Source organism: Prinia subflava, chromosome Z (assembly GCF_021018805.1).
Source record: "Prinia subflava isolate CZ2003 ecotype Zambia chromosome Z, Cam_Psub_1.2, whole genome shotgun sequence".
In the NCBI taxonomy this organism is placed as follows: Eukaryota; Metazoa; Chordata; class Aves; order Passeriformes; family Cisticolidae; genus Prinia; species Prinia subflava.
In genome coordinates, this window is record NC_086283.1 from 15,683,822 (window position 1) to 15,699,123 (window position 15,302).

The following is a 15,302-nucleotide window of genomic DNA, read 5'->3' on the forward strand; positions in this document are numbered from 1 at the left end:
GGCTCCCAGCAGGTCTTGCCAGGTGATGAAGTGTCTTGCCAGCAGCTGAAATCCTGATACTGAGACCACAGACTTGCGGTCTTAAACAAAGCGTCACTCCTGCTATTATTTTACCCCATCCTGTTCATAAACGATGTCCTCTTGATTAATTTAAATAATTGCTCTGTTTTACAATAGCACCAGTAGATACACATTGATCATCTTTACATACATTGGATACCTGACATAATGAGTCTGGAAATGAAAGGGGAGAAACTCAAGAAAATGGAGTCAGTATCCAGCTAGGAAAAAGCTGGAGTAGCCAGGAATCAGCCTTTGCTTTGCTGGAAGGAAAGGCAGTTGTCAAGATACAAAAGGATCCTCCTTTCTCCCTCAATCAACAGAAAACTAGCAAGGAGGCTGGGAACTTAATTACACAGTGACCTTTGAACCTTATTACTGCATACACACACAGGTTTAACTGTATGGCTGTCACTAGTTCCTTACTCCCTTACACAAATTAGCCAAGTTAGGCAAAATAAGGCAAAAATTCAACAGGAGTAGAAAGCAAAAAATGTCGCCAAGTGCAGTAATTAGTATGCACTGCAGCTGGACACCTTGTACTGCCTCCAACATGGGCACTATTCCCTTCTCACAGGTTTTGTAACATCTGGCAAAGGGGGCTCCCTTGAGCTCTGAGGAGGAACTTGCCCTTGCTTCTGGCATTTGCCAAGCACTGTTTCTTGCCACTTACAGTGCTGACATATCAGCCAGCACTGAGACCTTCAGCCTCAAAGTCCACACAACTGCACAAAGTCCTCAAGTTCTACACAAGGTGACTTCTACACAGGGAAAAGAGACTGTAAAATACCTTCTGCTCCCACGTACCTTTGCTAAGGGCCACCACATCTGTCAGGATGGAAGCATCACTGGTGCTTTCACAATGTGCATCAACCCAAACAGCACACCCAGCACACGTGGCAGGCAACTTTTATTTTAATTTTAAAAAATAGCTTAGGTTAGGAGCAACAAAATGCTAGCAAAGAATGCCATGTCTCTTTTTTAAACAGTCATCTGAGAAATCTATCATTGGTGGATTTTTTTGAGTCCCACTGAAAGTTTAAAGTTAGGGGAAATGCTATAGTTCTGCAACACTTACATAAAAAAAGAACAAAAATTTTAAATACAAGAAGATGTAATTCCCAATTCAGAAACACATCATCAGACTCAGGTCAGGAACAGATACATATAGAGTTACGTGGACCAAGTTAGTTCTATAGAAGAGCAGATGTCAAGTAGACTTCAGTTCAGTGATTTTTCCATCTTCCTTTTCCTGTCTGACTTCTAGATTAAGGAGAACATAATGGGACCATTACTTTTCCAGCAGGCTGTGCTTTCATATGTAAATTTCATTTCCATAAAAGAAACATTTTTGAATGTTTGGGGTCTTTTAAAGTCTGGATTATAACCTAGCTTCCATGCAGGGACCCAGATGAAACAACACCTCTCTGAGCACCTCACTGAGTTTCAACCAGAGCCAAGAACATCTGCCGTCCTTCTGCAACCAGTAAAATGGTTACAAACCCAGCTTTGGATTTTCAGTCTCTGCTAAAAAAAACAACTCTTATCCAGCTGCAGACATATGGAAGAGCCCCTTAAAATATGATGGTCAGCTACATGGTTACAGGCCACATTCCTCCTCAGTGTACCATATATACAAATCACCTTGCAAGGAGAAATTTTCCCTGAAGTTCAGGCAAGCATCATGGCAAAATATGCAGAGCTCACAGACACATGAATTCCTGTGCTTCACACCCAGCTTCATAAATCTGCATTTGGCATCTGGTGGGATTAGCTGTGCACTAGGACAGAAAAAATACATGCATAATTTTAAGCTATTAAAAAGTCCTGAGAGCTGTCCAGCTCCTAGGAAAAACAATCCCCTTAACCAAAGACCAGGGAAGGTGAGCAGCTGGAGCATCAAACACTGGAGGCCTCCTAAGTTGACATCTCAAGATATCATTAAGGCATGGAGCTCACATCTTCTCTCAACTCCTGTAAGGAAAGGTTTGGGGTTTACCTCTAGAAGGAAGAATCACTTAATCATCACCTAACCTGATGTAAAGACAGCTGATGTACAATGCAGGGAAGCAGTGGGGCAGATGGGGATTGATCAAAACAGAGTTTTACAGCAGAGGCACTCTGGAGCGCCTTTCCTTTAAAAGCGGAATTCCTCCTTCTTTTGCAGGGGAAGACTAAGTCACTCAGAAAAACTCTATCTATCCCACAAAGATCACCACAGCCCACTACTGAAAAAGAAAGTTTAAAATTATGTGCTTTCAGGCACTCATGTTCTCAGCTTCATATTGGGAAAAGCAAGTGATGTAGTTGTGTCTCAGCACCTGAAAAATCTGCGCAGCTCACACATTCAATGAATTTTTATCCCTGTGAGTTGTATGGAAAACTATAATGAAGTCAACTGTTTTGTTGGAAAACCAGATATATACACCACTGTATGTCCAATGTTTTTGTGGAGTATTTTTTCCCTGGTGAAGGGTTCCACAGTAGATGTGCCCAATAAAAAGCACTGTGCTTTCAATTGTCATGGTTTAACCCCAGCTGGCAACCAAGCCCCACAGAGCTGCTCCCTTGATCCCCACAACAGAAGGGGGAGAGAATCACACTAAAAGAAAGAACACTCATGGGTTGAGATAAGGGCAGTTTAATAGGTAAAGCAAAATCTGTGCAGATAACCAGAGCAAAACAAGGAATTTATTCACCACTTCCCATGGACAGCCAGGTGTTCAGCCGTATCCCAGGTAAGCAAGGCTCCATCACACACAGTATTTACTTGGGAAGACAAAAAGCCACCAATCAAAATATCTTCCATTTCCTTCATCTTCCCCCAGCTCAAAATGCTGAGCATGACACCATATGGGATGAAATATCCCTTGGGTCAGCTGGGATCAGCTGTCCTGGCTGTTCCTCTCCCAGCTCCTAGTGCTCCCCCAGCCTCCTCACTGGTGAGATGGGAGGAGAGGCATAAGAGGCCTTGACACTGTGCAAGAGCTGCTCAGCAGTGACCAAAATACCCCAAAATACACGGTTTCTAGTGCAAATCCCAAACACAGCCCCATCACAACTGCTGTGAAGAAATTAACTCTAGCCCAGCCAAACCCAGCGCACTGATGATAAAAACATGTAAGACGAGAATACTTACCCACATTTCACATTTTCTCCTTGTTGGACACAATACAAGAGGTTCAACACCCTGTAGTGAAGTCTCCCTTTTGTCTCACTGATTTGGAACGATCATAAAACATAGGACAGCTTAAGGGCATCAGCACTGATGACAGGAGTCAACTACCATCAACTACATCAGCACTGACCACAGGATTGGGGATTTGTCTTTGTGGGTTTTGATTTTTTTTTACTTCTACAATATTTAAGCATCTAAAAGCTCTACCTAAAGGACGAGATTATTGATACAGACTAGGTATATATGTGCATCAATTGATATACCAAACCATATGCCAACAGGGAAGTCCTGAAGCATGTAAATCTCGATCTGAAAATAATTCTAGGCAGAACCAGGGCCTGAATCTGCAACATATGATAATTTCCCTACATCCTACTCTCACACCTGTGCTCTTGTGTTATCTTCTCCCCCCAGTCACATTGCAAAACCCTACACCAAAAAAATAATAAGCCCAACCCCTAGAACACGTTGCACAGCTGTCTCACTGTCACATCTATTATTCAAGAAAGGTCTCATTGAATAAATGTCTGTTCAGAGGCTCTAAACAAATTTCATTTCTGAACACCACTGTCTGCAGCCCAGCAGGCCATTTCACCAAGATAAGATCACACATTTAATCAAACGCTTCAAAAAGAAATACACACCGAGTTTGCTTAATAACGTCAAATAATAAAAGTGCAGCACTGGCAGCATACTAATTTTTAGTGCTCTTTCTTCTTTGAGGGTTGTCTCAATAGTCAAGGTCAACCGTACATGGGATTTCTTCTAATTAGGGCTTCTGGTAATGGCCAGACCTGCTTACTCTCACCACTTAACCATGGTTTTCCCTAAAATGAAGACAACTCGCTTTCATTTTAGATTAAATCACTGCAGCATCCCACCCAAGTGCGACAGACAAAACTGCATAACTCTGGTACTTCAATACAGAATGTAAATGAAAGAAACAAACCCCACATCTTTGTGGTCAGCAAGCAGTTATCCACACAAATGTCTATGGTATAAAAAGAAAAGTGATTTACAGGGAAAAAAACCCAAAACATGATTATCTGCTTGATGTTTAACTATAGCTCCTACTGCAGGACAGGACAGACCTATTTTGAGTTAGAAACTGGGAGGTGACTTGGCATCCCTAGACCAAAATACACTTTGCTCTTTATTTTATTGTAGTAGTAAGAGGAACCAGCTCAAAAATCCAGCATTATGTTACTAGTGCTGCAAAATACATCTGTATTACTACAGATCAGACTTAAATGGTGTTCTTCACTAACTCATCTATTACTGTTTATTAATAATTACTTATTTATGCATTTAGGTAATCAGCTTTACCACAATGACGACTGCTGAAATTGGCTTCGCCCCCAAATTATGTGAATTTGGGATAACCATGGACTCTTGCTGTGCTCAAGCCTGCAGCTTGAAAAGGGTCACACAAAAGCTGGCATCCTCACTCTTGCAGCCTGGCTCATAGGTTATGCTGGGCTGCCCTTTGCTTGCTCGGGATGAGGGAGCAACCAAGCATAAAGGCATTGGAGAAGACAACCCCCCATCTGCTGCTGCCAAATCTTAAGACAAACAGTGAGGCAGCTTTGAGACATATTCCACGCCATATCCCATTTTCTCTGTCAAAAACATCCCTGCAGACAGTGTCGAGGTCCAGATTCTCCCCCTGAACAGGAAAATTGCAGCTTAGTTTAGGCTGGCATAAACTACTGCTTGAGTCTAGTGGCAAGCATCTTTCTACATGTTTCAAACCCAAGCTCTCAGCTCCACTGCAAATACAGGGCTGCTCAGTTGGGAATATCCTCATGTGCTCAGTGATGTGTGCCTGTACTTCTCACCAAAGCAAGATTACTTACATAGGTATCATTCCCTTATTGTAGTGGATATTGTCTACCTCGACTTCAGCAAGGCTTTAGACACTATCTCTCACAACAGGCAAGCTGAGGAAGTGTGGGCTGGATGAGGGGACAGTGAGGTGGATTGAGAAACAGCTGCACTGCGGGTCCCAGGGGGTTGCAATCACTGCACAGGGTTCATTTGGAGGTCTGTCACTGGTGCTGTCCCCCACGGTTCAATACCCGCTGGTTAATCAGCGACAAAGGGGCAGAGGCCTCCTCAGCAAGTTCACTGATGGCACAAGGCTGGGAGGAGTGGCCGATTCCCCATGGGGATGTGCAGCCCTTCAGCAGAAATCATCTGAAATTCAGCAAAGGCAAATGCTGGGTCCTGCACCTGTGGAAGAATAATCCAAGCACAGACTGGGGGCTGACCTGATGGGGAGAAACTCGGCGGAGAAGGACCTGGAGGTCCTGGTGGACAACAAGCCATCCATGAGGCAGCTGTGCTATTGGTGTCCAAAAAGGCTGATGGTGTCCTAGGATGCATTAGGAAAAGCATTGACAGCAGGTTGAGGGAGGTGATCCTGCCCCTCTACTCAGCCTTTGTAAGGCCTCACCTGGAATGCTGTGTCCAGTTCTGGGCTCCTCAGGACAAGAGGCATGGAGCTCCTGGAGAGAGTCCAGCGGAGGCCAAGAAAGATGATGAGGGGCCTAGAGCATTAAGGGACTAGAGCATTTATGGAAAAAAATCTTTACTGTGAGGGTGGTAAGGCACAGGCACAGGTTGCCCAGAGAGGCTGTGGATGCCCAGGCAATGAGTGTTCAAGGCCAGGTTGGATGAGACATTGACCAGCCTGGTCCAATTGGAAAGTATCCTTGCCCATGGCAGGGGTTTGGAATGAGATGATCTTTAACCAACTTAAACCATTCCATGATTCCATGATTCTTTTTCTCTTACTGAGATATAAGTAACAGGCTAAGAGAGCTGGGCCTGTTCAGCCTAGAGCAGAAATTACTGAGAGGGGATCTCATCAATGTCTGTGAGTATCTGAAAGGAGGTGTCAAGGGGGATGGCACCAGGCTCTTCTCAGTGGTGCCAAGCAAAAGAACAATAGGCAGTGGGCAGAAACCAAGGCACAGAAAGTTCCACCTCCATGAGGAAGATCTTTTTTTACTGTGTGGGTGACAGAGCACTGGAAAAGATTGCCCAAAAAAGATTGTAAGTGTCCCTGACTGGAGATATTCAAACCTGGATGCAAAGCTGTGCAATGTGCATCCTGCATCAGTAGGATGGTTGGATCAGATGACCCAATGTGGTCACTTCCAACTTTATCCATCCTGTGATTCCGTGTGATTTCAGCCTCCCTTTTGAACATCAGTGATGTTGTACAGAACAGGACTCCCCACTCCTGCAACCGAAAGGCCTCTCACAGACTTTAGAAAGACTCATTGCAAATTGGTGACCTACTTAAAGAGATCTATAAAGTGCACTGCGATTGTAATTGTGGATCCCTTGTCAGAAGGTCACAAGTTATCCCTCTATGCAGCATAATTGCTATATTTCAAATACCTATCAGGAACAATTTTACTCAAGGAGGTACATGTCATTTTGGAGCTGTACCAAATAAAGCAGCGATTGTAACATTACTGTAACATTACTGTCCTCTTAAAAAAAAAAAAAAAAAGAAAAAGAAAAAAGAAAAAAAGGACACGCAGACATTCCACACACCTGCATCCATTAAAGATAATCCAAAATGACATCTTCTTGCAGAAGCCTGTGCTGTGGGAATTGCAAGTGCAGTAGTCACATCATAATTTCCCTCGGAAGGAAGTGGGATATATACATCAAATTTTCAAACTATTACAGCCTGTGATTGCAATCCAAAGGAACTGCAGAATCCAAAGGAATGACATTTTATATTACACACACAGCTCCAACAGGCTTTAGCTGAGACACAATGTCCAACATAGAAATTTGTCGTGTGCTGGAAACAGGAACGGTTGTTCTCTGGATACTCTGGGTAAGCCATTTACTACAGAACTAAAGACCAGTACTGTGTACCTCCAGATAGACTTCACATAAAAAAATACTTCAGGGTAGAATCCCAAAGTCTTTTGTAAATGCAGGGGAAAAAAAGGAGGGAAGGGAAAAAAAACTCAAACCAAAAATGCAAAAGAATGCAGCAACAAAAGTGGTAAGTAAGGATTCACATTACACAGCACATATGGGTAAAAAATCCACAACATACGTTTTGCTGAAACAAAAACACCCAAACAACAAAAACCTGTGGCCTTTGAAGTGACTGGTAGGAATTTGCACTATTTCAAAACCACACTGTTTCAGTCCGTAACACACACATGCAAAAGCAAACCAAAAGAAAAGGAGTTAACATGATCCCTGAAATTCTCAACTGTCTCAATCAGTGAAATGTATTCAAAAAGACAGCTACAAAGGGTGGGTTTCTTTCTTTCCTCCAGCAGTCATTGGAACAGAAAAAAAAATAAATAAAATAAAAATAAAATAAAATTGGGGGCAGGAGAGGAAGGCAAAAAAAGAGAAAAAAATCCAGAAACCTATTGAAAATCTCCTTACAGGGTCAGCTGTCACTGGAATGCATTTGAGTATTCAAGGTACCCACCCATGCAGAACATCAAAAACTGGGCTTGGGTCCCTCCCCTATTCTCACGGGCTTAAGCCAAGCCTTGGTTTGCAACACTGGAGTGCAAGGCAGGGCAGTGCCTCTGCAGGGCTGGTAAACAGAAACCCACCAATCAAACAGAATAGGGGCACTGCTTCTGCTTAGGGCTTCCCTTGTCTCCTGGTGTCCTCCAACACAACATACCGGCTTTAACACTAAAAAACAGTTTAACAGCTCAGCAGTTCCCAGTGCTGGGCTCTTCTGAGCTAAACTCCTCATCTAACCTAGGCCTGCCCAAAGTTAGGCAGGATATTTGTAGCTAACACGCTCCTTACTCCTTGCTTGAAGGAAAATGTTGATATCCCCAAGTTCCCTGCAACCAGGACTTCTGCAACACAGTGAAGCTTCTCTTCCTCACTGTGAGGGCAATGAAAAAAAAATCTCATTAAGGCAAGGTTGAGATCAGCAACTTCAGAACAGAAAAAATAAGCAAGGACCAGCACTGACTCTGATAAAACGTGTGGTTGCTCAACACATCTGAAAAAGTAAGTGGTTGTTCTGTTTTGGTGTTGGACTGCTAACCAAGCAACTCAGTTAAAATTTCAAAACTGCAGGCCCATGCACAATGGCCTATTATTGTTCATTAGTGCACCTACCAAAAAACAACCAGAAAATAAATAGGTAGAATCTTTCCAACAAGTCAATTTAAAAAACCCTAAACAACTATATGCATCAGCACCATCATTTCACAAACAAAACCTATATATGCACATACAGAGACATACACATGTGGGTACATATGTTTTGAGTATAGGTCCAATTCTCAGATTTCACCTACAGCCAAAATTCTTTTACACTTCAACGAGTTTGACAAAAAAAATCAGAACTGTGTCTGTTCCCCAAATCATGGTATTTATATGTCTATACATGTTCCTGCACATAATAAACAGATGCTCTAAGACTGCATTAGCTGGAATGTTCCTATTCCCTGAACTTTAAACAGTGTTCATTGATGCAGTGCCCTCACCTCTGTAAATAGACTCTTGGTTCCCGGGGAGTGGGAAAGGGACTTAGTGTAAAAACTCATATATATTGTATGCAGTGACCCTTACAAACGAATTACCTGCCATTGGTATAAAACCACTAGGAGTCTTATTCAAAGCGGCCAGGTTTAGGCTAGATCTCCTTTCAGAACAGTGCTGTGCAATGCTGGCACCTCTGAGCAGGACTTTGCAGTAGGGCAATTCATGGCTAAATTTTAAGCACCACTTCTACAAAAGCACACAGAGTCCCGTTTCACTTCAGTTTAACTTTGCATTGCTGTAAGAAAACACTCATGTTGGTCCTTTGTATTTATGACACTTTGCTCTAAGTTTTAGAAATGCACAGCTCTGTTCCAAAGTTCAAAATCAATGACTACCTGATATAAATCAATGCAACTGCAATCAAATCAGTAAAGCTCTTACAATTAATAGTAGCAAAGCTACAATCCAAACTACTCGAAACACTGTGCATAATATTTCAAAGCTGTTCCCTGACAGGTACCCACTGTAATGAATTGGAGTTGTGCTGCAGGCCTCTGAAGCATTAGGTCTGTAGCCACTGAAATAATTCCCGTGTAATCACTCACATGTTGACTAACGTGCGTTAAAAAAATAATTTTCAAAAATCCTGGCAGAGTGAGCACCAATGGATACTCTGTAAAGGTTGATTACTCTTAGGCATTTAAACGAAATCTACAACTTCATATTGCCTAACTGGGACAACTGCCAAACTCCTCTTTGCTTTCTTCAGAATGGTGTCTATTTCATGACCCTTGAAACTGAAAGCTGTCAAGCCTCAAATAAAAGTGTCTTGATTTTAACTTTGGACTGTTTTCACAAACACATTTTAGAAGTGTACACAGATTTCTACTCTTCCTCTCTGTTCATTGCGTTGTTCGGCCTGAAATGCCACCTCTGGTAAAGGTGTTACAAAACAATTTCTAGAAACTTGATGCTGAAGCAGAGCATGTTTTTGAAAAGATACCACATCTGAGATTCTGGAGCTTCTTTTCAGAAGATACCACATGTGAGATTCTTGCGCATCTTCCCCTCACAGGGAAGCCAACAGAAGTGCTCCATTGACAACAGTGGGAGGTCCCATCGCAGATGCAGCAGTACTTCCTATGGATGGAAGTGGGCCTGAAGAGATGAAAAGTTCAAAAAGGGAGCAAAAAAAAGACTCGGCCAGAGGAAAACAGAGGTTTCAGACAGGTTGAAAAAATCCCACACTGAGCACCACTTAGTAAGCAAAACTGTGGTCCAGAACACTAATAAAATGACATTTTCAATGCCTGAAAAGACTGGCTACCTTGCTATAGTTACAGATGCTGGGTGCAATGAATGGTAAAAACATCTGCCTTACAGGCAAAATCAGAAGGGTCTCTGAAAAGGCTGAGGAAGTAAAAGCTATAGCGTCAAGGTGTCCTTAGAGAAGTTGTCTTAAAAACGAACACTTAGCTTGAAGCTAGGAATTTCAGACTACACTGTAGAGATTATCTAGTGAGGAACATAAAGCATTACACTGCAAACCTGGAGGCCAAAAACAGGCAATGAGATAACGTCCTAGATAGAATCACATCACAGATTTGAGTAGGAGGTGGTTTCCTTGCCATTAAAGTAGGCAAGAATTAAAAGTAGATGCTTAAAAGCAAAGTTCTCCTTCTACTTCATCAGCCTGTTCTGTGAGCTTCCACTGCCAGTAGGCACTAGGATGAGATCAGGGAGTGCTGGAGCCTCTCAACACCTACAGAAACAGGACATATTCACATACATCCCAAGTAGGGATTAAAGAGCCTGACATTAAATGCTGGTGAGGATCGTGACAAACATTTGGCATAATTCAAGGCAGGCGTGACCCCACTCAGATGCCAGCATGTCACACTGCCTTACTAGGACAGGTACATTCCTACAAATACACCAATGCATACTGAACTCCTGCAAGAGAATTTCTAGCTCTCCATCCTGCAACTGAGAGCACTGCCTAAAGATATAGAAGAGACTGAAGTGTGGATGTACACTCAGAATTTGGCATTGTGGTGCATTTTTCATATTCCCATCCCAGCAGGAGGGCATCTATTGTATGAGAAAAGGACCGGCAGGGAAGAAACGGGTGTCCATAAACATCTCTCCAGGATGCTGATGCTCACCAGAGCATCCTATCCCAAAAGGTGCAGACAGAACTTTCTTTATTTTGCAGGGCTGTTCTGATGTTTCAGTATTGCCATCAGCAATATTGTGATGTCTGTCGCTCAGATGGAACACCACTCAAAAAAAAAATTAATTTTTGAGTTGTTCTTACAAAACTTTTGTGGTGTGCAAGAAGTCTCTAGGGAATAAAATTTTTTATCAAAATCACTCCAATCACAGTATTTGGCTGTTTCCACAACCACCAAGTAACATAATTACAACAGGAAAAAAAAAAAAAAAGGGAACTTATTTAAAGCATAGAAATCCTTGTCCCTATCCTCCATGCTTTAGCTTTTCCCTGATCCATTCTTGCTCCCTGAATTCCATCTCTTTCATCAATCTTTAACCCATCCTGTATATTGTGTCACGTATTAAATTGCTTCCTAGTCAATCAACACCAGTCCCAACACTATTAGTATTAAAATTATTAATAAATCACCCATTCCTAGGACTTCTCCATTTACAAAGACTTTCCTCCCCCGTGTGCATGAATAAATGTGTTGATGATGCATCCACTCATGCTCCGAATGTGAAAACCCTGATGGCAGCATCAGGCCCTCCAGCTGAGTGCTGCCCAAAGATAAAGGTCATGCATATTCCTGTTCAGTCCTGGCTGATAATTTGCTCTACCTGCCTCTAGATGTTTATTTATTTTTCTAACACCCCTACAAAGCTAGGCTGAGATGGCCAGCTCATCAGTCACCTATCTGGATGTGTGTGACTGCATTTTCACCTACAAACCTGCTTGCACTTCCCTCCCAGCCAGCAAAGAGCACTGGCTTTACATTTGCACCAGCAGGCGCAGGGCAATTTGCTTTCTGTTCCAGGAGGAAAAAAGCCTTTTCTGCAATTAATGCTTGGATAGGCAAGCTGAGCATCTCTGCCTCATCACCCCCGACTGGGAGGAAGGACGTGGTCCCCATGGCATCCCAACCTATGGGATGCACAGCCAAGCAAACAAAGGAGGGGAGTCGAGGGATGGAGCCGGCAGGGCTTGGGGACAAATTCAAATATCCTAGGTTGAGACATAAACTACTTCATCTCCAGAGGCCACCAAGAAACTGAAACACCAGCTCCTGCTTTTGTCACAAAAAACCATCTCCATAAGGACTCGGTACCCTCAGCTTCATAAATACCATTAAAATCTCACTGCCTCACAAAGCAGCACTCAATTTCACTGTCATCAATCTGCACTGTAATTTATCTTGTTCTGGAATTCAATGCAAAACTAAATATACCTTCTCCTAACCACCCCAAGAAGAAAAGGGAAAAAATATATTTATTCAATAATAGAAATTATATGGAACTCACACGTCAAGACTAGCTTTTTAAAAACATCAGCCCTTTTGTAAATAAACACACCAGAGATTTGTATCCACTTTATTTTTTGCTAGTAGGTAACAAGATAACCGTCACTTTATAGTAAATCAAGCCTCAATAAGGAAAAAGTACTCTTTAAGAGCAGAACAGGAGCAGCCTCAACCACAAGAAGAGGAACTGACTCCTGTTCTCTCAGAGCAGTTCAACCTTTAGGAAAAAAACACAGCTTTACCATGGAGCCCTAACCTGAACTTTGTCACCCAACATTGGCATAGATCTAAACTAACGACTGCAGACTTTTTGACAGCAGCCCATTTTAACCTGTAACACCTGGTTTACTCCCATGAAAAACTCCATAGAATATTTTTTCCTAATGAATGCACAGTAGAAGCCTGTTCGTGTTGCAGACCCCTGGAAATGATGATAAATGAGCTCTACAAAGCACATGCTACTACTCAATACCAAGCAGGCAGCACTGGCTGCACTCTTAAGAGGCAGCATTCCTCAATGAAAATGGAATTTATTTCTTTTCAACTCCAGTGAAGATTTCTTTTTGGTCAGCTTTGAAAATTTTGGTCCTACACTCTGTGTAGGAATAATCAGTGCTATAATACAGAGAGAAATTGCAGCCGGCAGACTACCTCTCTACCTTACATCAAGAAACAGATGGCATTTTTGCCCTTTCCTTTGCATCTCAGCCTCTCTTCTAAGCAGGCTGGCTGCCTGGAACCAGAACTGTAAGAGTGGAAATGGCAATAACTCCTAAGGAGTGATCTAAACAGGAAAGTAAATACAATAGACATGGGTTGTTTTGGCTAAAACGATAATGAACTCTACAGTCGACAAGCAGAAACAATACACTGCTGTTGGCCAAAATACGAGTTGTTTTAACTACCGCAGAGAAGAATCTCATGCCTATCAGGAAAGGGAGAGAAAGAGAGGTTCCTTTCCTACCTTGCCACCCCTCAAGCAAAACTAAACATCTGGTTGTCTACAGGGGAAAGGGTGAGGAAAAGACCCCAACTAAATGTATGGGAGGTCAGCGTTACCTCTCTGGACAACTCCGGATGCAAGGCTGCTGATCAAACTCAGTCCTTGAAGGCAATCCACCAAATACCCAGGGCACATCTCTGGGGTAGTGTATCTACATCCTCATTAGCACTAACGGGCACCAGCAAGAGGTGCGGCTCCTTAAACTGGGAAACAGGGTTGCTCTCTGGCTGATGGCAGGGAGGAACCATCAGCCTTATAACCGTACTTCCAAGTTATGCGGTCAAAAGATGATTGCAAGGGGAACACGAATAAATAACTAAGGGAGCAAATAAACAAAGGGTTAAAAAGGATAGAGGCGTTAAAAACGCAATTTTCGTCGTTCAGCTATACATATCGGCCCTTGCTCAAAACAAACGCCAGTCCTACACTGATAAGAACCAGCAAACGCAGCCTCACAGGCAGGAGGTGGGGAGCTCTGCACATCCCTACCTACACCGTACGTTTCGCTCTCTGGATGCACGGGAAGGCGAAGCTCCTACCTGTAACGCGGGGCTGCTGGATTCAGACCTCTACCCTACCCCCTCACATCCACGCACCGGCAGCCCCCAACACGCACTCCCAATTCGGCAACATCCCCCCACTCATGCCCCCTGATATCCAAGAAAGCAACTGCTTCTCGAGGCACCCTTCAGCGATTAAACAGCAACGCAGATCCACGAAGGACTGGGCATGAAGACGAGGGAAGGGGGGGAGAAGGGGGGAGATAGAGAAAACATAATGAAACTCACGAATTCCCCAGTGTAACACCAGCAAACCCCGCGGTTCTTCGTGGTGCCTTTCATAGAAAAAACCCGAGAGAGCAAGAACAAAATCTACCAGGTCCCCTTCATCTCCTCACTGCCTCTGCCACCCTAGCTGCCCACAGCCAAACCAGGCTGGAGCGCACAAGGCATTTCCAAACACGATGCGCACCGCTTGTTTCCACTGTCGCACCGCATGCAGACCCGGAGAGATGCTCCCCCGTTACCTGGGGCCCCCCTGAAGACAAACTAGCCTTATTAGAGCAAAATTCAATCCAAGGGTGCGCCCAGGGCGGCCGGCACCCTTCAGCCCAACGCAAGCGGGCAAGGGAGCAACGGAAGGCCAGGCAAGGGCTGGTGAGCATCCATCCGCTGGTTACTTACCTTCAGTCACCTCCGGCTCCTGAGATGCCAGTCCCCATCAGATCCTCAACAACCTGCAGCAGGGAGCTGCTGCCACAATCCAGCCATTAAAACCACTGGTGGGAGTAGGAAGCAGACCTGGCCACAGTACCAAAGCCCCCAGCCAGAAGGAAAAAGGGGGCGGACGAGAAGCACGAAACGTCCCTCAAGCAAGGAAAAATTAAAAAAAAAAAATTGAAAAGAGAAAAAATAGAAAGAAGTAAAAGTCTTTCCTCTTCTGCCGTGTTCTTCTGCTACACAAGCTTCCTCCCGGAGGACGAGGGTGTGTGGGGATGGGGGAGGCGATCGCTCCTTCCTCTTTCCCGCCGTCGCCGACCCCTCAGGACGAAAGCTCCGCTCCGATTTACCTCCTCCTCCAGGTGGGCAACTTCAGAGCAAGGTGATGTCTCCGGAGCCGGCACCACCGGCCAGGCGATTCGGATGCGGCAGAGTCATTGCCTGTGCTGCTGCTGCCGCTGCTGCCGCCGCCGCTGCTGCTGCTGCTGGGGAAGAACGGCCGCTGCCGAAGAGACCACCAAAAAAAAAAAAAATAAAAAAGGAGAGAAATCTTCCACCATCCCCCTTTCTCTTTCTCCCCTCCAGCACCAGCCGCTCTTTGCATCCGCTCCCCTGCCCGCGGCCCCTCGCTCCGCCGGGGCTGGGGGACACAAAGGCGCCCGCGCAGAGGGAGGCGGGTGGTCCTCAGCCCCCCGCGCTCCGCAGACACCCTGGATCCTTCCTCCTCTACCTCCTCCTCCCGCTGCGGAGACCGCCAGCCCCGGCGCGGCTCGGCGCGGGCGGGCGGGCGGGCGGAGGGGGCGGCTCCGCGGGCGCGGAGGGGG

General features: G+C 44.4%; 1 protein-coding gene across 7 annotated transcripts in view; it reads right to left on the reverse strand.

Moving 5' to 3' along the window:
- Positions 1–15,261, reverse strand: part of ADGRL3 (adhesion G protein-coupled receptor L3) — a 491,700-nt gene extending 476,439 nt beyond the window's left edge. For 5 of the 7 annotated variants that reach the window (XM_063423663.1, XM_063423662.1, XM_063423661.1 and 2 more), the window contains exon 1: positions 14,443–15,194. The gene's annotated coding sequence lies outside the window, so the exon portion shown is untranslated. The other 2 variants (XM_063423656.1, XM_063423659.1) reach the window with 2 other exon arrangements.
- Between the last annotated feature and the right edge of the window lie 41 nt (positions 15,262–15,302).